A 26,420-nucleotide genomic window follows, 5' to 3' on the forward strand; every position below is an offset into this window, starting at 1 on the left:
CTGTCTGGTGCAGGACTATGGAAAGTTTTTTGTTTATGAGGTGTGATATATATATGTAGTGGCCTGGATTATGTTAAAAGATAATTATTATTTGATTATTTATTTTCAGGAAATTAATATCGGAAGCCATTTTGTTTTGTTTTTAAATGGACAACATAAAATTGAAAAACTTCAGCAAAAAGTATGTGACAAACCTGGAGATACATTTTTTTCACAGGAAACGAGGAGAGGACGATGTAAAGTGTAGTAAAGGGAGGAGGAGGAGTGGGCTGGCTGATCCATCCTAAATGAAAACCAGTGTTACCGGAGCAGAATATACACTGATCATGTGCCACATATGGAGGGAGAACGGAGCCAGGACAAAAGGCTGTGTGGTTATTTGAATATCAGACCCCCGGCGTGTTTGGACAGGCAGGATTTGCATGTTGGGTTTTCAGCTTGGGCCCTGGGGCGGTATGAAGAGGCTGGGGTGAGAGAGGGAGAGCGGACGGGTGGGGGAGCTCTGGGTGTGGCAATGATGGGAACAGTCAGGTCAAATGCAGCATGACCTGAAGGCCCAAGAGCATCGTCTATTTACTTGTTTTTAAAGATGCACTGTGTAACGTTTCAGGTGGAGGGTCCGCTACCTGCTTCTTGTTTCCATGGGGATGTTATTGCTTTGCCTAGAATGTTCTTCAGTGTGGTGTAAAAGACGTCCACCTCCACTGAGACGAGCAGGTAATGTCACCACGCCATGATACAGGTCAGATCTGTGGAGAGGTGACTCCACACAAACAGTAAGAATTTGTACATGTATTTAGAAGCAAGAAAAAAAATACGATATAGAGATAAAGCAATACCATAAAATAACACATTTAACATATACATATATTAAATTGATATTATATATGAATAATTCGATATATTTATTATAAGTAATTAATTCAGCCTAAATCCTTTCACTCATAATTTTGATTTGGTTTCTGATTCTTGCCAAGCTGTAGATGACCAAATAATACTACTAATAATAAATACAAGATTGAACACTCAAAGCACACATCTCCATGGAAACAAGTACGCAATAGTAAACCCTCCACCAGAAAAGTTACACAGTGCAGCTTTAATCACCCAGGTACAGTTAGGACAAAGTATAAAATGAATATTCACATTCAGTAAGATATAATAATGTTACATCATGTATTTATATTGAAAGCCCATCTGTTTTTCCTGCTCAATTGTAATACTAGTAAAACCCCTCTCCCAGGTCATGTGAGAGGCATATGAACATGCCAAGCTCTGGAACAGGAGCCGGACTGTAGCCGAGATTCTCCATAACTCACAGTAAAGCTTCGACTTGGAATCTGAAATGGAGATGATGTCAGGGTGCACAGAGCAAATTGGTAATGTGATAACCGCTCGGACGTGAAACCTTAGCCGGGGAAATTGGAGTTGTGATGGGCTTGGTATCTGACATGTGAGGCCCAGGGGTCAGCTATGGCACAGACTTAAGTTATCACACAAATGAAGAGAAGGGAGACAAGGAAACTCTTTTGAATGGACTTTATTTAGAAAGAAGACAACTGACAAAAACAAGAGTACATTTCTGAAATAACCCAGGTACAAACATGACGTAAACATTTAGTACACTTTCTGGAGTACAGAGAGAATTTCTAGAAGCTTACAAACACGTAGTGAGGCACATGCCAAAAGGGGGCTCCCTCATGGAACAGGACATTCTGAAACAGCCAAGAAAAACACACTCCCTCAGCCAGAAAGCCATTCCTGTCTTTTCCAATGATCTAATTTTTGCTTTTAAGACCAAAATGTTTTACGTCTAGAAGAAATTTAAAAAATAAAATTGTTTTGTAGAATAGAGTCAATTCCAAAAATCAAATTTGTGCTTTTCAGACCAAAATGTTTTAAATCTAGAAGAAATTGAAAAAAAATTAAAGTAGAATAGTAACCAGTGAACAGACAATAATTTCCCACTAGGAATTTACATGACAAAAACCCTTATGATAAGCTATTGTAATAAAATGCACAGTCCAACAAAAAAGTGTTATTGAGCAACTGTGGGAAGTTCTTTGTTATAGAAAAGAGGGAAGTGTAAAAGGGAAGGGAGCTGAGCACTGCGTGTACCATACCTAGAACTGGGTGTCACAATACAATGTGTTGCAATGAGGTGTGTTCTGTCTGGATTCTCTGGAAATTCAACAGCTAAAGCCAACTAAAAAGCACGCATGGTGAAGCGGATAAATCATGAAAGTATTAGCACCAACAAGTGAGAAACAGTTCCTCGTAAAAAACCTCCACAAACGTCATCATAGAGGAAATAAACAAAAGGGTGACTTCAGTGTTCCCATAGCAGAACACACCTCCGTACGGGAACTGATGCTAAGTGAGACAAAGACAATACGAGAAGAGGACTAAGCAGGATCAGATGAATAAGCTCAAAATGTCAGACAGCTTACAGACTGTTGTCGCCTTGTAATCTTAACAGCCAACACCAGTCTGATAAGCTATCTGACAAACCGAGTGCCGAACATGTCCGTGGCTCACATGTACACTAACAATAAAGGAGAAGAAATCCTAATCGTACTTACCGTGGCAGAGGAGAGGAGAATGCTGTGAGCTGAGCAGGAGCAAAGGGTTCAGCATGCTTAACAGTACCCCTCTGTTTTGAATCTACTCGAGTGATTCGTCTCCTGGCTCCGTGACTGGGGCAGTGCATCGAGTTCATTGGAAGGTTCAGTTGAGGTAACACCACAGACGCTTTTCACTCTGAGCTTTTTTTCCCTCCGCCCGTGCCTGCTCTACTCAGTCCAGCGTAGCACAGCACAGCAGCGCCAAGGACCCAGCACCAAAAATACTATATTTTGGTGGAGATTTTAGGGGAAAAAGAGATAGATTTGTGCTCCGATAAGAAAGGAAAGACAAAGATGGATTAGAAATAAGGCGTTAGGTGGTGCTAGGGAGATGATGTAAGATCTAAAAGGCACACAGCTCCCTGGCTATGGAGACAAAGAAAAGCAGCCAGCCTGACTCTGTTAACTGAAACAGAGGAGTAAATGACAAGAGGCGAGACTTTGGGACAGACTATTAGCATATACTGTTCTAATTTAATTCAGGAAAAATGGAAATGACCACACTAAACTAGACTAAGCCAAAAATACCACTCACTCTATACTGTACTGTAGTATAGGACTGCATCTGGTAAAGCCCCCAGGCTGACTCATGGCTCTTCCTGTAAGCAGAACAATACGAGCAGACAAAGGACCAGTACACTGATTGACTGAGAATTTATGTTCTCCCTGCCAAAAGTAAACTATTCTCAACAGTTAATACAATAGACTACACAGGATTCATATCTTTGCTACTACTGACCCACTGATCTACAAGTTACAAACTACTATGAAATCGACAACTGAAAATAGCCTTAAAATGAAAAATATCCACAAGGGAATACAGCAAGAAGCATATTCCTTCAAAAAATAATCTGAATTTTCAAAAGGTTAACTGAAAGCGCCGTGGGATGTTAGGTCCTTCAAATATACAACTTGATGCTTAACTGGCTACATTTATTCCACTCAGTTATCCCACACATGCTGAAATATACAGTCTATAGTACAACTGAAATATCCCAAGATTTAGGCTACCACCTACCTTAGCAGAAATAATTACTAAAGACTTCACAAGCAAGTAACTGCAAGTCCAAGTTCAACATAAACAAGTTTGTACAATAAGAAGGAAACCAGACGGAGGCAGATAATGGAGGGTTATCAGCTGAAAGGAGAGTAGAAATTAGTGCAGAAGTCCTCTGAAGCTTTGGGACTCTCGGCCACCCACACTTCCCCTGGTGCTGGAGCCCGAGGTGAGATGACAATGCAGCACAAAGGAGCACATCGTGAAGAGCCTGGTAGAAGATCCATGTCTGAAGCTACAGTGTCCCTGTGAAGAAGCAAAGAAGTCCGTGAGGGCTCCTGATGCCGCAGCTCCATGTGCAGGACAGATAGAGATCAGGGGTAATAAAACACGCTGCAACCCCCACCACCTCTCTCCAAACGCCCCCACTGACCCCAGCCTGCAGCCTGCCTCCACCAACTTAAATTGCCTTGCTTCTCTCCTGTAACTGCAGGAGGCTCAAGTTACAAGAAAAAAGGAACATTGTTCTAGAAATGCCTTAATCTGTCCTTATGCAACTCAAAGTCTACCCTTTCTTTGGCTCCATCCGAGTTAGCATGTAAAAAAGAATAATGGTTTTCAATGAATCAGCGAGTAGAGAATGAATCAAGTGAGAGAAAGCCGAATGAGCTGTAGCAAAGAGAAAAGAGTCTTTTAAAGAGAAATCGGCTAGTGCTACAACTGGCTCTTTTTGTTGTAGACAGGGGTTTTGATGGATTGTCACTAGTGGAGGGGCCCCCGCCCTGGTCCAGAGTCAGCGCTGAGTTCAGGCGGGGCACTGAGTGCAAGTGTGTGTGTGACACTAAGGGGAGTGACCACAGTCACACACACTCTCCCATTGGTAAGACAGAGCATGAGTCAGCACGCCCCATGCTACAGTAGTACACTTGAATACAGGGAGAAGGCAGACCCCTCAGTGGCCCCTCTCCTCTGCCCTCCCCCTCTCCTCTTTCGCCTCCTCCCTTCAGCCCGCCTAGTGCAGCGCTCACACTCCGTCACTCAGGCCCTAAATTAGTCCCATGCTCTAAACTATCAAAGTAGTAAAATCTCAAACTACTTAAGTCTAAATTTAAAAAAGTGACTTGGTCAAAAGTAAATAAAAACTAAAGTTTGACAGGATGCTGGTGGTCCTAGGATTAGGTAACAGAAGCCCATAGCCCTAAAAGGAGGATTAGATAAAGAGGGACAACAGAGGAGCGAGAGAGTGAAAGAGAGGCAGAAGTGAGGGGCCATATTCTTTGGCGCGCAGATGTGAGTGAATGGGGCTGAGGCCCCTGTACTTACAGTTGGGACCCCTCTCGGATGCCGAGAGCCGCTCGGCCTTCTGGGCCTCCAAGTGTCTCTGAAGGGCTTCTGCAGTGCCGCACCCAGCAGTGGAGCCTATGTCCAACAACACAAGAGAGGAGAGAGGGAGAGAGGAAAAGGAGGGAAAGAGGGAGGGAAGGGAAGAATGGGGGTGGGGGGTGCAAATCACGTCACATCATTGTTACTCACCAGCCCAAGGGCAGCAACAAAGAGAGGCATGCTGTCCTATCTCCTGTACAGTGTCGGCCTCTCGCTTCCTCTGAGAGAAGAGAGAAAGACGGAGGGATCAACGGGTGCATCCCCCCACACACACAAACAGGAAAGAGAAAAAAGTACAGTCTGTGCCCCGGCTTCAGCTAATAAGACGCTTTTTCACTAAAAAGACAAGAGACAAAGACGAAGAGAGAGAGGAGAAGCAGAAGTGTGCGGTGCGTGGCTGGAGCGTCTGTGGCGTCTGCAGTATTGAGTGCGCTCAGCTCCTCTCAGTCTGCGTACACACATGCTCACTCCCTCTCTCCCTCGCTCTCTCTCTCTCACACAGCGGTGAACCCGTTCAACTCCCCTGCAGTGCCTCCTCTGCCGCTGCAGCGCGCAGAAATGAATGACTTCTCAGAACTCTCACATTTATCACAGGCGGTTCCTGTAAGAACTGGTTTCAGCCAATTAATGAGGAAGTGAGTCGTACCCGAGCTGTGTGATCACTGGCTGAGAGGTGGAGGGGATGGCCCAGGGGGGAGGGCACTGCTGTAAGACGGCCCATATTAGGAAACCCTTTACAAGATTTAGCCACCAACTACAATGTACTACCGATCAACCTCCACTCCCTCCTCACACTCAAAAAAAAAAAAAAAAAAGACGCTGCAGAGAATGCCCTAGAAAAGTGAATTGGTTGCCCATCCCAAAACTCAACTTAGTAATTAATCACCAAACAAATGGATACTGTACAAACACCTCCACCTATTGTCTCCCTTAAGTCAAACCTGCTTTATATTTCAAAACACTGATGTTGTTTACCTTTGAAGTGTCCGAGCCTTGAAGAGCTGAACAAAGATATGTGTGCGTGGGCAGATATGGCACATACGGTTAAGTTTATAGCTGATAACTTTCCTTTTAGGAGGGAGCTTATTTCCGTTCCTCCCTCAAACAAACGTGCGATTACACCTATGTTGTGAAGCCCTTTAGAAATGATTAACTTTATAGCAGGTAATGGATACTTCTGAATGAGAATAAAGCTGGGAGGAAGCTACAGATGAGAATTACAAAAAGATTTGGTGAAAAAGGGTATCAAAAATCCAATCGCACTTTTGGTAGGGAAATGCCTTGTACTCCCATCCCCCACACGAGAAACTTTAGACTTTATAATAGCATTTGTAAAAATTGAATAAATGATGAAATAAACTTGAAACTTGACAAAAAAGTTGAAATAGTCTGGAAAAGTTAGTAAATTGTAGTAGTTTAGTGGGCAAAAGTAAACATGCAAGAACAAAGAAAAGTGTTCAGAAATGGCGGGCGAATGCTCTCCTACACGATGAGCAATACTGAGTCATGAGCCTGGGCAAATCCACTAACAAAGACAGACCAAGCACGAGACTAAAACCATTTTTAAGTCTCTCATTGAGGACCTACTCTGCATTTTTGGGTTGAAACTTATGATTTTTTATCCTCTTTGGAGCACGCTTTTTATAGTTTCTTCATGTTGACTGGGGAATGACCTCTGTAAGTCTGTTCACCATTTGCTGTTAAGTTATGGGAAGTTGTACTGTATGTAATGAAGTGTATTTATGGTGCATGCATGAATAAATATTTAGTAATGATTTGTAAAGTGCTTAGTAAACATTTAAAGCATAAACCAGTGTATGGATTATTTCTTTCCAATTTGTAAAAAAATGTGCAGATTAATTTGAGGTGATGGTTTGTGTGTAAGTTTTAGAAACACTCAAGAAGCTATCAGCAAAAGTAGTTTAACATTTAAAATGTAAACAATAATAATAATAAAAAAAAAAAATATTACAATCACTTTAAAACGCTTGGAAATTTAGTGTGAATAAAGCCAAATGATGTATTGTAATTAATAGTTTTTTTTAAATAGTTGTAAAGCGCAAAATTTAGTATTAAACCTGCTATTTTTCTTTGTACACTTTTTATCAGTAGGAAATCTATATTTGTGTATAAATGTTACACAGTCAGATGAGTGTTAAGAGTGAAAATAATTTGCCAAAATAAATACTTTTACAACTTTGAAATGCACTGCAAAATGCAAAATCTCCTCTTTATGTAATAGAGGTTGAGACCACATTTTTAAATGACATAAAAACATAAGATATCTGATGATTTCTTGAGTGTATGAAAATGTGTGAAGGTCCAGATAATCTCTTAATCAAGCTGCGTTCACAGTAATAAAACTCTGCATGCGTAAATCCTATCAAACTTTATAACTGTTGTTTTCCAATTCATTAAATTACTTCCAGAAGCTGCACCAGGAGCTACAGGGCTCTCCTCGTCATTCTCACTATTTATGGAAACTTACAATTTATAGAAAGTCTTATAGTTAACTACATAGGCTAATTTGGCCAATTTGAAGAGCAGTATATCTTAGGTTTTATTCTGTGCAGTCTCTTAAAGAAGCCATAAATCATAAAATGTTAAAAGCAACCAAATAAAATCTCATAATTTTGTAAAAGGTAAGGTTTTAAAATTTTAAGCAGAAACAAAGAAAAAAATAGAAAATGTAATGTTTTTTATGTAGTTTTTTTAAATGTGTCACACCTCATGCCTCGTACAAGAAATCTCCCTTCTCAAATTATCAAATGACGGATAATTTTTTCATTCTCTCTGTAAACTGGTTTGAAGAATAAGAGTAAGATCTAAAAATACAATTTACAATTTGTGGTTAATTACAAGTTGTGTTTGTAATGACTTTTCTTGATTGTTTACTTAAAATGATTTTACACCAGTAATTACAGTTAACAACATGCGCCTATTACATATTGTGTCTAGAACGGTATCAAAATATAATTGTTTGGTATTTTTATAGATCACAGGAAATACATTAAATATAAATATAAATGTGATAATAAAAACCTCTTCACCTTTGCAAAATTGACAATTAGAAATGCTTTGCACGGAGCTTTGTGGATCACTCTGGTTTCAATGCATGTTCATGAGCTGCTCGTCTAACTTAGTTCTTAAGATGTTACGAATGTGAAACATGTTTGAATTATATTTGGGGAAATTATTAACTTATTTTTGTAATCAGGACTGGTGTTTGAAGTAGTAGGTATGTCAAAGAGGTAGTTAGAGTGGTAGGTAGGGAAAACCCCACGTGAGTTAGTTTCCTGTGTTCTGAACAAAGCATTAGATCCAAAAAGGCATTTGTGAGAACATCTAATCTCCTTATTTGTAATGAGCGATCATTTCCTGTGGCACTATGGGCTTTTGCCATTCTGTATTTTGTAAAAAAAATAAATTCCAGAGGCCGTGAGTCAAACTTAACCTTTGACCTGTCTGCCCTTTGAGAAGCCGCACCTCTGAAGTCACGCAAACACACACAGAACGCGCTGCTTTTTGTTCTTTCTCTAATGAAAACTCACACACACGCTCGTACACAAACACACTCATACACACACACTCACACACACACAGTGGCATTGCAGATAGAGAACCAGGCTCACATGACACAAACACTGGACAGATCCAATGTGTTACAACACCATCACAACAACTTGGGCAATCACTGAGTTACCCAACGCACGGGTAACGCTCACACTCCACACAACTGCCACTCTCTGACCGGGGACCCCACCAACACACTCTCTAATACTGTCATAATAAGATGCTACTGCTAACACTAACTGAGTGATACTTTAAAGCAAAATAGTGCTTCACGTGAGACTGCAGTAAGGTTATATTTCTGTCCCTCATGACCTCACCACTAAAGCATGGTCCGGTCCTGATGGAGATCCCCCTGGCCCTGTGTTTACCCCTGCTCCTCAGCCTGTGTGTCAGTGCTAGGCATGGGGCAGCGCTGAAAACATGTGTCTCGATTATTACAACCAAAATAAATGTGATTGACACAAATATCAAAATTAGATCAAATTATTATTTAACATTCAAATTAGAAAGTGTTTAAAAATCTTATGGAATTTATTGCTTTGAATAGCTTTTTATTTTACTATAATTTATATTTCTGCGCTTTGTTATTATATTTATTGTGATGTGTGAGCTACTGTGTACAAATAATTTCCCTTGTGGATCAATAAAGTTTGTCTAAGAATTAATGAGAAATGTACTTTTTTGTAAGTGAAAACAACAATGATCTAGAGAAGCATAAGTAGCTGTTTTTTTGCCCAATCTGGTCATATAAAGGTGATTATTTTTGTAAATGATGATACAAAATGTACCACAAATGAATATTGTTATAATCTTTTTAATCCCGATAATTGGTATTATTGTTTATTATCCCATTTCTAGTCAAGGCTTACACACACACACACCCACACCCACACCACACACACACACACACACGGACAGACACACACACACACACACACTCTCCAGGTGCTGCCAGGAAATCAGGGGGCACCAATTACCACAGTCTATTATTCCCCTCACTTCCCAAACACGGCACAAAACAGACTTGAGGTTGACAGACCCCCCAGGTCCGGGTGAGTGTACGATGATTTGAGAAACATATCTAATTGCAATTTTCTGACAAGCAATGTGATTGTGATTAGATTTGCGATTTAAGTTGTAACAAGAGCATTCTGTTCAAAGTTCACATTTTAAACATGTCTAGAAGAATTGACGAAAAGACTCTAAATGTAATACAAGAATCGCATTTCTGAACATGTTTGTACAAAGCAACTTCCAATGCAGAATAAGACAAAATATTTTCTTGTGTGTGAAGGATATTATAGTACTTAAAGGTGCACTATGTAACTTCTAAGGTGAAGAAATGGTATTTCTTTACATGTAATGTTCCATACTATGGCATTAAATATATATCTGCCTTGCATTTATTCAATTACAGGTGTGTTATAGCTCCAAAATTCCATGAAAAACATAAATTCTTGCTATGTGCAGGCTTACGTCTCCATAGATCTGACTATTAACTTATTACTTATTAAGTTTTCATTGTGATTACTAAGTTTATTTCCATACTGTGGAATAAACAAGACAAACAGTAACATCTCCAAGAAGATAATCATGTGGCGGACCTTCCACCACAAAAGTTACACAATCCATCTTTAAAAATATCAGCCTTTGTGATTTGCTAATTGAACCCATTTTAATTTTGATGTGATTGTGATTAATCTGACAAATCCGCTCCCACACCCCCCTGAGTTCTGGCTGGGTCCCGGGTCACAGGGACTGGGCCGGACCCCTGCAGTCATGACTCAACCGCACTGGACTCACTTCAGTCAGTCTGCCCCTTGTACAGCAACAGCAGCAGGACTTCAAATATAGAAAACAACGAGGTGGTGGAACTACTCATAACTCACAGTAACAGGTCCAAACCATGATGTCAGTGTCGCTATATTGGCCCACTGATGAAACAGTGACCCACGAGGCACCGTCTCGCACTTAACTGTGTGGACTTCAGTGCTCAGCATCAATATTAGCACCGTTTAACAGACTACAGGCTCACAGCTATATTTCTCTCTCTCTTAACATGATGACTTTGCATAGAGACAGCCTGATCTACATTCCTGACATGCCTAGGTTAAAATTGTTATTTGCTAAGACAACAGTCAAAATTTTTCATCATTCTGAAACCCATGCGTTCATTATTACTTTTTAATTATTACATTCATTACACTTTTATCCATAGACCTACTGTTGATTCAAATGTATTCAAATATGTATTAATTTCTCTATTTGACAGACTATAGGCTCCCAGCTACAGTTTGCTCTCTTATATGACAGGGACTTTTGGCTAATTTCAAAGAGCTGTTCCCAAGACTGACTCTTTTTATTACTATTTATTTATATGACAGAAGCCAAACCCCATGGATTCATTATTGCTCTTAACGTTGTTTAAAGTATCACTGGAGAAACACATTTTGTTCTGTTTTTTTTTTTTTTTTGCATGTTTGAATGACTAGAACTTTTATCCACAGACCTACTGCTAGTTTCAAAGGTTTTCAAATATGCAGTAATTTCTCTCAAGAGCAAAAAGCTAAACATGTTGCAAATATTCTGTAATGCTTCTACGTAAGGTTGTGCAATCAATAAAAACTTTAATTAAGATTTAGACATTTCTAATCGTCAATGATGCTTAGAGCTTTTAAATGGAGAGGTCAGCAGTCCACCCTCAGTAAAAGCATGTGGTTTGGAGTTCAGACTTTGATAGAACAAATTTGAACATTTCTTTCAGTAAATGAATATTGAAAACATTTAAATTTGTTTTTATCATTGTTAACAATCAAAGAGAAAATCGTGAACCTCTGAATTGTTTTTGTTGTCGTATCACCCAGCCCTGTACTTAATTTTGGATTGTTGATATTTGTACAAGACAAAGTATAAAGTAAAACCATATTCCATCTCACCTCAGCCATGCGGTTAAGACACCACATAGGTTACTACGACGACCTGTGAAAAGCCACAACGTGCTACAAGTCTTCCGCCACCCAGCATAGACCCAGAGTCACCTACTATAATTTCCTGTTTCTCCGTATAGGGCACAGGTAGATCTGAAAGACTTCACAAACATGACTTGAGCTTCCTGTTATAGGTGACAGTTTGAGGACCTATTCAAAAGATAGAGTTATAAATTGTTAATCACTATGGCAATGGTCATAATTTCTCATTTCTCTGACTTCCATGGATAGGGATACGAGGATATATAGGATTGAGCAATGCAAAAAAATGAGTCACACATTTCTTCCTCAAACTGAACTACCTCAATTTATTTTATTTGATTTTAACCTTATTAAAAGCAATTAAATTGGCTTTCAATATTAATTTCCTGAACACAGAGGTTTAATCCTTGCCCTTTAGCACAAAAATGAGTAAAAATGTCTTCCTCCAAACTCTGAACTCTGCTTAAGACTACATGCTTTTACTGACTTTTTACTGAGCTTGATTAAAAAGACCTAAGATTATTATTGACAATGAGAAATAGCTGAATCGTATAATTTCACAACCCTGGCACAAATGCGTTTAGAAGTAAAACTCATTTGGTTGTAAGTATCAACATTGAGCAATAAATAGACTGTTTAGTGTTTTATGGGCTGTTGTGGCGCACTGTGTCTTAGATGTGGTCGGGGCCGGCGGTTCCAGGGTTGGGGTCCGGTTGGTGTCGGGTGGGGGTCCGGATGGCTGGGTGACTCAGGTCTGACTAGAATGTCTCCAGTAATACTCAGACACACAGTGACACATTCATGACAACTGCTGAAAGAACATAGACTGTGTAAACACATTGGGATTATCGTGATGGATAAGGCCCTCCGGTCAGTGCAAGATGGGCACATGCAAAATATGAATAAGCACAAAGTTATTCACAAACAGAGGAGGCGTCAGTTGCCATGGCACTTAGGCATTTAAACGCTAAATATGTTTGAAGCATGATATATTCTTAAGGGGCCATATTACACTATTTTCTGATCTGTTATAATATTGTTTCCACATCAAAAACATACCCAGACTTGTGTTATATTTTGTTTCGTTCACACATGTTTATCACACAAACCCTGCATATTTAGGCTGAGTTATTTTCTCAAACAGAAAACACTCTGTTCCACCTTGTGATGTCATGGGGTAATACAAGAAATGCTACTGTGTTTTTAAACTACATACACCTTCACTAAAATCATTTGGATAGTTTCAGATTTGGAATTGGCGATTTCTACTGAAGGTAAACAGAGCTGTTAACTTGAAAACTACTGCTTCATGACATCACAAGGTGGAACAGGACATTTGAATTTTGGAGATGTAGACAGATTAATAATACAGGGTTTACTCAACTCCAAAAACATACTCCAGGTATGTTTTTAATGAGGCAACAGCATTCTAAAATGGCTTAAAACTCACAAAAGTAAATTTCGTGTAATATAGGACCCTTAAGGTAGCCTGATTCATCTGCTGGTTTCACTTTGTAGAAACCGTCTGGCTTCGCAGTGTTTGAATTTGTTCGCTCAACGGTAGGCGGGTACTTTTTTTTCATTTAACCAATTGCTGCTATTTGGTTGTGACGTATGTAATGCATCGCTTACGAAGCTAACTGGTATATTAAACTTTTCCCAAATTTCGTAGGAAGAAGGGCAATAACATCTTTGCCCTTGATGAAATTCACCAAACATTCTCTTTGTTCCAGCTTTAAATCCTCAATCTCAGGAATCGTTGCCAACACAGAATGTATGACTCTTCGCTAATTGGCTGGTGCCCGAACTTGTTCTTCTGGGGTTTTTGCGAACCGTCTAGTGTATTCTGATTCCTGACCTAGTCGCTGGAGAGAAATGAAATTGAGCGGATGCACTAGGTGGCACCAGCCTGGATACCTTTAAGGTACAGTGCGTAACTTTCTGGAGTTGGCACGTCACCTGCATGATTCCATTGAAACTGAATGTTAAAATGATACTTCGGAACATTCTCCATGAAGACTGATGTTTTATGCTGAAGTGTGGAACATTATAGCCAACATTTCCATGGAAGCAGGAAGAAAGACCAAGCTCTTCTAAATAAGGACGCATTTTTGTCCTAGGTTTTCAGTACAATAAAGACAACCAAAATAACATATCATGCTCTTATTTTAGTCTATTTTTGGATAAAAAATTGCATACTATGACTTTAAATCCAAGTTAACTTTTCCAACTCAGAAAACATGAGCAAAAAAAGCAATATGCGATGTGTACGTGCGTGTTGATATAAGCAAGTCTCTACTGCTGGAATGTTAATGTACCAAAAAATTACCAAAAAGTTGCTGATTGTACAAATAAAGTACATTAATATTAACCCCATATAAATCATTGTTCAGTCTGTCACTTATTTAACGCTAAGTTGATATAGTAATTACTGAGTCAAGCCCAGTTAGCCTGAATACAAGTTGCATGAGTTTGGGTTTGGTGAGTAAGCAGCATTTGTTGAATAGCACACACTGTGAGACTGAGTTCAGCACAAATGAATCAGGGATGAATAAAGCTGAAAGTCCTTAGAGGCACTGAAATATAATCCACACATGAAGCCGCTCCCTCTGTGTCATACTCTCTTTAACACCATCAACAAAACACTACCACAGCCTTATGATTCATGAAATATTACAAACATATAGAGGTGAGTGGATGATCAGATTTTCATTATTATCAATAATATGGCTGGGTAATTAATGGAACTTGCATTGGGATGAAGATTGAGTCATTTCTAAGAGAGCTAGGGTTGTTTTAATAGAGAGCCTACGGACAAACCTCTGTCATTAAAAGCAGTTTAAACTTTGGAATAAATTTGACTATTTTGTGTCTTAAACGGCCCTAATTTAAAGTATGTATTGTTTATGTTTATGAAATCAAGACCTGAAGCCATTTTATTTTGTTTTTGAAAAGAAAAGAAAAAAATACTCTAGTGAAAATTGAAAATGATCAATCGTAAACTTCCAATAAGGGTATAAAATGATTTTTTCTGCACTTCTTTGGGTAATTTGTGATATGCAAATCTCAACCAACTTATTTTAAGACATGTTTTAACACATTTCAGTTGGATTGACATAATATCACCTGATTAAAAACAAAAAAGTAGAGGTATTCATTTTTATCAGTATCCACCCCTACTGTCATGTATGTATAGCTTAGTCAAATCTGTGCTCTGACTTAAGCCCTTAGTTTGTATCACAGACGTGCCCCTAAAGGGAGCAGGCGCCCTGTTGAGCCTGGCATTAAACTTAACAACAGTGTATTAAAAGTAGTGACCTAAAACTGCCACTGCCTGGTCCTGTCTATCACCAAACCAACAACTACGGTGTCACATCAGTATATCTTTTTATTTTTGAACGAGTCTTTTTATGGATATTTGTACATAGGTTTGCGTCTGTATATTCTGAATGAAATTTGAAAGAAAATGCATTCATTGGTTTAAAGTACAATTTTAAAAGTACTAAGATAATCAACCGTAAGCTCAAAAAGGTAAATATTTAATACTGTAATAACTTGATTTTCAGACAGTCTTTGGGAAGAATAGTTGGCCTTTAGGTATTGTCCAATTTGAGATTCATTCATAATTTTACTGATTAACTACACTTTAGGATCCTGAGGAAACTTGCACTACACAAAAAAGGAAGTAAAACTCTCACCAAATTGAATGAACCAAACAGTGGCACAAAGATTAAATACCACATTATAGGTCTAGCACTTTTTTCATAAACTTTGTAATGTTGTGATGTTTCAGTAGTTGGTATGCCAAGGAAAACTATCAAAAAGAAAGTGTGCTATGTCTCATATCTTGTCACAATGCTAAAATTTCAAACTTTATTTCGATGCTAAGGAAAATTCTCGACACTTCATACATACCCCAATGGGTAAACATAGAAAAATCTATATATTTTCAGACTTTAATGCAATTTTCAACACTAAATAATAGGACTTTCTATGTGTTACTATGTGGTCTTATAGCTCTGACAAAGCTCAAGATCACTATAAAACTGCTCAGAAAAGGTCACATTTTATATGTCGTTTTGATATAGCTTTAGTATCAATCAGAATTTGTGATACTCAGTGATGGGAAGAATACTTTGAAAATGTATTTTGTTACAGAATACTGAAATTAAACCAAATTACACATTTTTGTCACATATTATGTTACATAATCCAATCAAAATACTGTTTCTGAATACTTAGGCTATTTTTTACATTGAGTTGCATTATATTATATGCGATATGTATATATATATATATATATATATATATATATATATGTATGTATGTATATATAATTACACACAACTTTACTTTTGTTTTGTTGTTATGCATTCATTTATGTCTACTTAGAGACAAAAAAATAAAATAAAAAATCACACATTTAGACACAGCAAGAGCTGTGTTTTCTTTTTTTCTCACTATTACCGTACATTTCAAAGTTAAAATTGTTTGATGGAGTACTGTCATTGTCTTTATTCTTTTTAATTTAGGAAAGTAACTGTATGAAAGTGACTGTACTGGAATACAGGTACTCAAAAGTAGTAAATGCGTATTTTCGGTACATGTATTTATACACTTCCCAACACTGCTAATACTTTTGACAGTCCTCCCCACATCTTAACACTACCAGTACACTGTAAACATTAAAGATAGTAGCTAAATGGTGTCTCTGTGTGGACTGCCTGCTGCGCCTCTGCCCCACACTGTTCTTAACCAATGAAATAGTCATCTACATGTCCTTTGTGCTGGTAATGAACTCTGCTCTGTAGGTGGACTTGTGGAGAATGCAGTATTCTCAGTGAGAAGCTGCTCCTAGCTCTTCCTCTCTGCATCTCAAAGCCTCTGCCCAGATCCTGACAGAGATAGCACCTCCCCTGACATACCAGACTGATGGATGTGTCAAGCACAAAACATGGCCTTACCCCATTCATCAAAGATACTGTTTAAAGCATGAAGAGTGGCAAAATGGTGGAGCTCTAGCTGGTAGTTTCATTTTTTCACACTTTCTTTCCTTTTCGCATTCTCACAAAGTAAATACATGTTAGAAGTTTGGTCAAGCCCTAGACCTTAACAAAACTAAATAATAGACTAGACGTAAATACTAAAGAATCAAATTATATGTTAGATCAGTGGAGAGGCGAGCCCACTCACCGTAAGAATGCAGTTTTGTTTAAGTATTTTACAAAGCAAAATGGTGGAGCCCTAGCTGGTAATTTCACAGTAAACAAATCTTTTTAAATGTTTAGTTTTTTTGATCAGCTTGGTCTCTTAACATACAAGCTTTCATGTAGAAACAATCGTATCAACTCTGCACTGAAAGATGTTTTAATATTTAATTTAATCAACTTGAGACTAGTTATACGGGACACGGAAAACTTCAACGTCTGTTTCAATGACTGTTTTCTCAAAATGCATTTCCCCCCATAGCGTCATAACAATCATATTTATTTTTATACATTATTATAAGACAACATTACATGATCAAAAATGTATAATACATTTTTTCTTAATTTTATATGAATAAACTACAGGAGAATTTTCAAAATTATATCTCAAAATTTAAGATTTGTTCCTATTCACCTGCCTTAAAAAGTGTTCCACAGTATGACATTATCCATCTTATTTATTTATTTATTTACTTTATTTATTCTGTCCATATACTGTACTGTAAAGTAGCCATGTATTGTTTACTCTACTTGTACAGTTTACAGTATACTTGTATTGCTATTTTTATACCTTCTTATTGAAACTCTATTCAAAGTATTTGTAATATTAGATTGGTGGGTTTTAGTTCTTTTTTTAATAGTTATTTATCTTTATAACTGGAATTTCCCCATTGTGGGACAATAAAGATTCTCTTACCATTAACATGTTAGATCAGTGGAGAGGCGAGCCCCCTGAGTAACACTGAGTAACACAGTAAGAATGTATGTTTCTCAAGGTATTTTACTAAGCATTAAAAGCATCTGTAAATGAAAAACGCAAGACAGTGTCATACTATTGAATAATAAAGGCAACTTAAGGGAAAGAAAAGTGGCAGACCCCCTATCAGAAAAGTTACACAGTGTACCTTTAAATTAGTTGCCTTTTAAGTTGCAGTTTGGCTGATGGAAAAATTTTCACAAACCGACTGTCTTGACAATTTAGCTCAAACAAAGCAGATCAAAAGGGCAAAACTGGGCCTCATTTCTGGGCCCCACACAGTTTCAAAACACAGAAAAGGTCCCTCTTCTCCATTATCTATGTATCCAGCGTACGGCCCCAAATGTCGGCACAGAGAAAGGAAGGAATGAGACAGTAGCACTAAATGAATGTGTTTGTGAAATCTGTGTCAAATACTGGAACGCACTTTTTATGAGCTTAAAGTGCGCCCAGCAGCTTTTGAGGTTTTTCTAATTATTGCAGAGTTTGGTGGGATAGTACCTGTGGTGAATATTTATCATAGTTTTACAGCAGTTAAGAGGCCGTTCCGGAAGAAAGCTGAAATTTGCATTGACGTCGTGCCGGGGGTGTTCTACATGTTGCTCTAACGGAGGAATGTTTAGGAGTTACCACGGTGACACAACAGACAAGTTTTAAGATTGTTTGAAAACTGAAGAAAAATATTAAATAGATTTAAACAACACATTTTCAGGAGTCTGTGATCAATATGAGCGTTTGTGGTCCTGTTCAGATGTTTAAATTTAACAGCTACCTTTCACTTTTTGCTCAGTAGAGATTGGCAGTTCCAGGGCTGAAATGATCCAAATAATTCTAGTGAAAGTGTATGGAGTTTAAAAACAAAGTAGAGCACTTTGTGACAGCTGGAACAGAGTGTTTGAGAGAAGAATGCAACCAAGTGTTAAAAATGTGTGAATGAAACAAAACACAACTCCAGAAACAATATTATAACATAGATTAGAAAATAGAGTAACATGGGTCATTTAATTGAGGCACATTATTCCTAAATTCAAGAATACGGTGTTAATTTGCATGTAGCTGATAGCACTCTTTCTCCACTGCAAATAAATGTTTTAAGATTGTCTGAAAACTGAAGAAAAACTATAAGTAGCTTGTGCCTGTAATTTTATGTAATATTAAAAAACTTGTTTAACAATAAATCAGCTCACCTGTTGTAGTTCAAGCTAAGTCAGTTCTTTATGGTCGAAATGTGTTAAAATACAGTTCAGTCTAACAAAGCTTCAGACAGAGCAATGCCTACTGTTAGCATTACAACCCCAAGGAATAACATCAGCTGCAAATCCCACTATCTATGTCCTCAATATGCAAAATTCCATTGAAAATGTAGGGATAATTTACACACAAGGAAGATTTGTCAGTTTAATCATTTATTTAACAAACCAAAGATTGAAAGATACTCTTTTATTTGTCAAATATTGTGCAATTTAGACAAGTTTTGGCCCTTGTTAACATCATGGTTGCTAGGTAACTGTTATGGGATCACCTCTAGTTACGTCACATTTACTGCCTGTGTCCAAACAGGAAGTAAAATTATGAATGCCCATCAAAATTGTCCAGCTAAAATACATTTTATAATAAAATCTTAAAATATAATTGGTTAAGTATGTTTAAATGAAAGTCTAACCTGTCATAAGCTTCAATGTTTTTTTTGGGAAAAACATCTAACTGCTGCAAATCTGGATCAAAGAGTTTCTTGAAACAACTTTGCAAAAGTTTTTGCTGACGCTCACGAGTTTGAAGAGGACTTATGTACATGAATGAGATGAACCGGGATCTGATCAGCCCTCAATCCCACTGGCTCTGTTTATCAGTCCTTCCTCATGAGCCATAAGAGTCACAAGTGTTTTATTACGACGTTCTGACAGTTCAAAGAAAGTTTTATTATGTTCATGATACTATTATTGGAAAAAAGAAAAGTCCTGTCTAGTGGAAAAACTGTAAGCCAACTGTCCATTAAGACCCAAAAAAAAACAAAAAACTATAAGAATTCAACAATAGTTTGGAAAAAAATTTAATGAAATGGATTGAAATTAAATATATTGCCAATTAATAACTACAATCGTTTACAAATGAAAGGTTTTATTGTTAGGCATTACAGTTAATCAGTTAATTTTAATCGAAAGTGAGATGAAGTCATTTCTAATCACTTTATGTGTTAAACAGCAATGATTAAAATGTATGTATAGTTCATGTCAATACTGAAAGCCATTTTAATTCAGTTTTTAAAAAGACAGAGTAACAGTGAATAAAACACACATCCTGATCATTTTCTACTCATTTCAGCCTGACCTACTTTATTATATGTACAATGTTCTAATTATTAAATAAACAGATTACAACTGCATGAGTCAGTGAACTGATGCACGCCTTGATTGCCACATTCACCTTTGTGTTTAAAGCTCATACTTCCTTCATGATAAATCTGCGCGACTCTCCCCGTTTACAAATGACACACACAATAAGATAGTACTATGACAAAGACCAAGAGCATAGTAATGGAATTTAAGTACAAACAAAACTACACAGGACCAGTTGTAGTCTTGTGTAATACGTTTGTAATAAGTGAATGTGTGCCAGTTAAGTCACCTGACCACGCTGAACAGGAAGTGATTTGTGCAATGTGGGATTATGTCATGTGAAATCATTATTGCCAAAGTCCAAATGCTCCTATCAGTAAAACACCAAAGAAGCAATGTCACTGCGCTCCTGAAGCTCACCTGATATAGTTCACATGAAATAAAACAATTCACAACAATACCATAAAATAATCAAATCATTCATATAAAGTTTCAAGACTATTTGAGCAGTTAAATTATTTTTGTCAACATGGAGAAAGTGAGATGTACTCTTGGGAGTTCAATGAAAACTTGGATGTCCACTATATAATAAAACAGCTCACAACAATACAATATAATAATAAAATAATTCCAACACACAACAACACAACGATTCCTACAACTATTTACATCTCCAAACCTCAAAATGCTCTCTTCCCCTTTGTGTTGTCATGAAGCTGTAGTTTTAAATTTAACAACTACCTTCTAATTTTTGCTCAGTAGAGATCGACAGTTCCAAGACTGAAATTATCCATATTGTCCTTGTGAAGGCGTATGGAGTTTAAAAACACAGTGGAGCACTTCTTGTATTACCATGTGACAGCTGGAACATGTGTTTGAGGAAGAACTCTGCCTAGATATGCAGGGTGAGTGTGTTAAAAATGTGTTAATGAAAAAAAAAACACAACTCCAGGAAACAACATTATAACATAGATCAGAAAACAGAGTAACATGGGTCCTTTAATTGCGAAATATTATTCCTAAATTTGAGAATAAGGTGTTCATTTCCTTGTAATTGATAGCACACAAGCAAATAAATGACCTTGCGAAGAAATTTGAAGTTTGTCTAAGTCTAAATAGATGTGCTGAAGTGAAATAATAATCAGGAGCTCTTCGGAGATCCCGAGTGGACAAATAACTTACTGGATGAAAAAGGAGATCTGAGGCACTCTGATATACTTTGCAATGATTTTATGAAACAATGAAATAAAATCATTGCAAAAGTATATTGGAGTGCCTCGGATCTCATTTTTCATCCAGCAAATAAAAGATCTGCTTGTATTTTGTTCTTCTTTGACTGAAATTTTGTATTACCTCTGTTGTTATTAAGCTTGTTGACTTCATACAAATATATTGCCTTACTGATGTCGACACCTCTGTGAAATGCTGCTAAATAAAGTTTGGGCAGGGAAAAGAGAAAAAAGAAAAAGCTTAACAGTTATATTAGGTGTCAGACACGGATGATTCAAACCTCTTTCTGTTCAGTTGAAAGATAATCTGTCGTGATTAAGAATGAAAGAGAATGAGTTGTAAAACCTGGGCCCCTCACAGGAAGGAAACTGACAGTTAAAAGTTGTAAAGAGGGAAACTTCCTCTTGAGAGAAGTCAGTGAGTCAGAGTGAAACCTGTCAATAACCAATGATCTGCCCCTTCTTTGGCTCAATGAACTGTGAATGTAAGACACACATCTTTCACAACTATGTCCTGAGATCACACGCATGAGACTGAACTGAAGAAACCCCAAAAGAAATCAACTCTGACTGTCTTGTAACGGCCTGCATCAAAGTACACCATGGTGATATTTCAAAATGACAATGCATCAGTGAATGTGTAAAAGTACTTCAAATGAAATGTGTAGCAGATTCTCACAGATGTGTTCGGGCCAGTTTCCAGTAGCACCCACGTCAAAGTTAAATTTACAACCCCTCTCACGTTGTCATAAAGGGGATGCACCATTCTTTTTCCAAGGTAAAATGCCCCTGTACACACGTATTGTAAAAGTAGCTCTTAAAGGTGCACTACCTACTGGAGATGTTATTGCTTTGCCTAAAATGTTCCATGGTATGACATTAAACACAAACTACTGGTCAAAGGTTTTAGAACCACACCACACTTTTTCCATTTTTTTACTGTTTACTGTTGACCAAAATATATTCTAAACTTTTGATTCATGAAAGTAGCCATCATTCTTTTTACAATAGAAATCAAATATTCATAAAGTTCTTCCCAAGTCTGCTGCAGAAGTTCACATAAATGTGTGGCCCTTGTAGGTTGCTTGACTTTTACTTTTCTGTCCACTTCATCCCAAAACCAGCTCAGTGGGGCTTAAGTCTGGAGACTGTGCTGGCCACTCCATATTTTCAAGCTTACCATCTTGTTCTTTTTTCCTGAAGTAGTTTTGGCAGAGCTTTGACTTGTGTTGTTATCTTTTATCTTTTTTTTTTAACCCCTGAGTGTTCTGTACCTACGTTTGTACCATTTCAAGCTCTTCATTGAACTTGCACGACTTGAAATGCAAAAAATAACTGGAAAAATCAGGGTGTTCTAAGATTTTTGACCAGTAGTGTATCTATTGTGCAATAATTGCTTCTGTGAATAGAGACAAATCTCCACAGATCTGAACTGTAATGTAGCATAGTGCTGTAATCTGCTTTAGTGGAGACAAGCAAGGGCCGACCCTCCACTGGAAATGATACGTGTGCACCTTTAAGGTCATAATGAGACCTCTGTCTAATTGTAAAGCTTTTTCTGATTATCATCTGGTGTGCTGTTAGCATGCTAGTTGTTGTTAGTATTAGAGCAAAGGCAAAACTCCGCTCTGGCCTCACTGTGGTGAATAATAAGCATGCTAAGACTGAATCAGAAAAGTGAGGAATAAATTCTGTACCACACAGTTAAAAATGAACTACTTCTGTTTTTCACATTTATAGATTTAAAGACATATTTTAACATTTTCAGTTGGTTCGATATAATCTGAAATAATCTTGATACTCCAAAAAGCATTTAGATTTATATTTATGTCAGTACCACCTTAAAATTGCAAAACGTGCCAATCATCTGTTAGTTAAAGACTGGGAAAGTATCATTTAGCACACTGTGTACTCAGTGATCAGTGTGTGAAATTCATCTTTGTGTCCATCAGGGCGATTTATAGATATCTGCTCTGAATTAAAAAAAAAACAAAAAAACTCAAACTGCTTAATTTTCTGTTGATGTAAGAAGAAAACAAAAAACAAAACAATAAAAGAAACTCTCCTCATTGTCTGTTGTTGCTTTTGAGAGGAAAAACGATTGGCTGGAGTCTGCAGAGTTCATGTTGTCCTGTGTAGGAGCCAGAACATGTCCATGCCCATAGACGCACAGTGGAAAAATCCATCCATTAATCACCTTCTCGAGCTATTACCTCTGCCTCAAGACGCGTAAGAAACCCGGAGACAAAAACAAAGAAAAACAAATCAATATATCATAAAATCTGCCTTTTCTCAAGTCTGATTTGTTTAGGTAGCATTAATTTCAGATGGAGAGTTAGATGTGCATAACTTACTAACTAACAGACAATCGACACGTGAAACCTTTCGCAATTTTAGCGTGGTACTGACAAAAATAGAAATCTAAATGTCTTTTGGAGAATCAAGACAACATTCAGATGATATTTTGTCAAATCAACAGAAATGTGTTAAAATACATCTTTAAATCAAACTTATAAGTATCAGACAAATGTGAAATGACTATAAAACTACCCATAAAAGAAATATCACTTTATACCCTTATTTTGGTAACAACTTTTGCCCACCCGCCCACTTACACTATAGCAAAAAACAAATGTCACACCTCATTTACATCCGGACTAATGGAAAAGACATTGAACTATGTATAGTCCCAGTGATTATAGAGAAATTAACTATAAACCAGGTCTAAACATCTACACTTTGACAGAACAGTTAAAACTCTACCATAGATTTATGAATATAGCCCCCAACTCAATATTAAACAAAAGTCTCTGTAGGATATTATGTGAACCTGTACTGAGAACTTAACATGAAAACCATAGACCCGTGTCCACATGTAGGCCTCCTCCCTGTGTTACTCACCTCACATCAGTCCATCGTCTGTGGGTCTGGTGGAGATGACCATGGTTTACTGTAAAAAAGGAGGATTATGTTCAGTGACTGGTGCATGAGGTCAGGCAGAGCAGTGAAAGATCAGAAATTCCCTACCTCCCACAAATGTGCCCTAATGTCAATGTACAAAGCCCTAACCTTTAGTGCTGACACAGTTTAACACGTACACCAAGCTGAGTTTGTGCACTATACAAACAATCGTGAATATTTACACTGTTACCCATTAGTAGAGGAGACTATATTGGGCCCCATCAGACACTTAAAATAACACTTTTTGCTTATTGTATTATCATAAATATATACAGGTAACTTTATTCAATGTTTAATCAGTCCTTTATTAATTAATAGAGGCAATAAGTGACATAACCTTTAGAAATATTGTATTATATCTTTTTTTTCCCCACTAAAGGACAGCCTGTGCCACCATACCCTTGTAAAAACCTGAGGGAGATATTAGTTAAAATTACTTGAATTCAGAATTTTTGTATTTTTCAAGTTCTTTTGACTACAGAAGTATTATATACCTAATTTACCTAGCCTATTAGACTTATCAAGATATTTCACACAGGTTTCCATAAGTTTTATTTATTTATCTCAATCCAAGTTAATGGACAATGAGATTAGTAAACTTTACCTCACTGGTAGATTTTGTTTCTGATTTCACGTTAAAATTACCTTAAATCATCAGAAATCAAATATGTCTAATGCCATGTAGTGGAAAATGTATAATATTATATTTATTTAATATCTAATGAAACTTGTTTTTTAATAAAGCACTTTTCATATACAGCATGTAACCAAGAGCTTTACAGATAATTAAAAATCACACACATTATAACATCTTCATGGTTATGGATTACTAAAAAAGTTACATTGTGCACATCTAAATAATCTTAATATTGTGAATTCAAGTCATTTTAACCAATGCTAGACATCCTCTCAGTTTTTTAACACTGTGAACCATGAATGATCTTAAATTAAAGCCTTAGAAGTCCCGTGACACATCAGCAACAACAAAGAGCAGCTATGTCAGCAAATCCGGACGGTTATTGTCAGAACAGGCTTTAGTGGGAAAAAAGAGATGGAGTCACTCTGTACAGGGGCCCAGCTGCTCAGGGGGTCCGGCTCCTGTCCGCTTTGGTTCCTGCTTAGTCACCAGGAGACTCAAGTCCAGACCAGTGTCCTCTTAAACGGTAAGAATGCGCCACTATTTTCTCCACACACATCACTCAACAAGATGATTCAAATGTAATGCTGAGAAATGAACCTCTAATCTGTTGGTGTTTCAGATTTTACAATTTGATGATGGCAGTTTTCTTATTGTTTACATTGTACTTTGCCATGAAATATCCAAATAAAATGCACAAATATTGAAGCTGATCATTTCTACTATTGACTAGACCCAAGAAGTCTCTGTACTGCAACAAAATAATTTTAATTATAGTGATTTTACCTGCCCCCATCTAAATTAATATTAGTATAGTAGAGTAGTAGAGTATTAGCCCATAAAAAGTTACATATTAGACAACTTTAGACATTACTTTGTATTTATTGTTGTCAACATCATACACTCACAATCATACTCACTTACTGCACATAGTTTGGTAGTCTTAAAAGGTTCAACTTTATTTTATTATTCTTATTCAACTATTTATGGGTTTCAGCTTCCTGTTTTGCAGCATCGTCTTTTCCCAATTCAAAAGTATTTAAACAATTTAGTATTAATTGTTCATGTTAAGTCACCATTCTGAAGTTTTGAATACCAGTTTCCTCACTGTGAGCCAATATTGTCTTTTTATTATTTTGATCAACACTTTTTCAAGACAGTTACTTGCAAATTGTGTCACAAATATCCATAGAGATATTTAAAAAAAGTAAAAAAAAGAGCTGGTCATTACTGGCAAATACATTATCACTCTATTCACAGTACTTTTAAAGGACTAAGTTGTGTATTTAGGATAGGATTGGTTTAACACAGCCCCAAACTATTCCAGCCAGAGCAATAATGTTTCTAAATTATGTAACCTACTTTACTAAAAATCAAGCACTAAATACGTTTTTATGGGTCACGCGATAATCACAAAGGGCTGTATACAACTGCATATCAATATTAGTGATTCCATAGTCAGCCATACAGTAAGTGTAATGCCAAGTGACAGGGCAGAAAGCATTAACAAAGGCGGATTCTTTCAAAGTTTATGTAACACGTCAACTGGGTCATACTGTTGTCTTTCAAAATTAAAATGCTGCACTTCCAGATTAAGGTCACTTCACAGAAACCCAATGTGAATGTGTAAGTAAGTGCATATAACAGGATTTGCGGTTTTTGAATTATTAATACTAGAACTGGTGGGGTAGTACGTCTAGTAAATCATAGTTTTGCACCAGTTAAGTGAGAAAAGTTGAAAGAAAGT

At 37.2% G+C, this 26,420-nt stretch overlaps 2 long non-coding RNA genes across 3 annotated transcripts in view; both read right to left on the bottom strand.

Annotated features, from left to right (window-relative positions):
• Window positions 1–1,524: 1,524 nt before the first annotated feature.
• Window positions 1,525–5,784, bottom strand: LOC129407489 (uncharacterized). Its single transcript, XR_008631563.1, has 2 exons — window positions 4,945–5,784; window positions 1,525–3,927 (listed from the first exon to the last, which is right to left on the bottom strand). It is a non-coding gene; the product is annotated as an uncharacterized LOC129407489 (long non-coding RNA).
• A 15,340-nt stretch (window positions 5,785–21,124) lies between these two features.
• The window catches only part of LOC129407505 (uncharacterized), a 36,861-nt gene continuing 31,565 nt past the window's right edge, over window positions 21,125–26,420 (bottom strand). For both annotated transcript variants that reach the window (XR_008631574.1, XR_008631576.1), the window contains 2 exons: window positions 23,977–24,025; window positions 21,125–23,294 (listed from right to left, as the gene is read on the bottom strand). This is a non-coding gene — a long non-coding RNA (uncharacterized LOC129407505). The remainder of the gene's footprint in view (window positions 23,295–23,976; window positions 24,026–26,420) is intronic.

Source organism: Boleophthalmus pectinirostris, unplaced genomic scaffold (genome assembly GCF_026225935.1).
Source record: "Boleophthalmus pectinirostris isolate CB_2022bp ecotype Guang Dong unplaced genomic scaffold, ASM2622593v1 HiC_scaffold_12, whole genome shotgun sequence".
Taxonomy (NCBI): domain Eukaryota; kingdom Metazoa; phylum Chordata; class Actinopteri; order Gobiiformes; family Gobiidae; genus Boleophthalmus; species Boleophthalmus pectinirostris.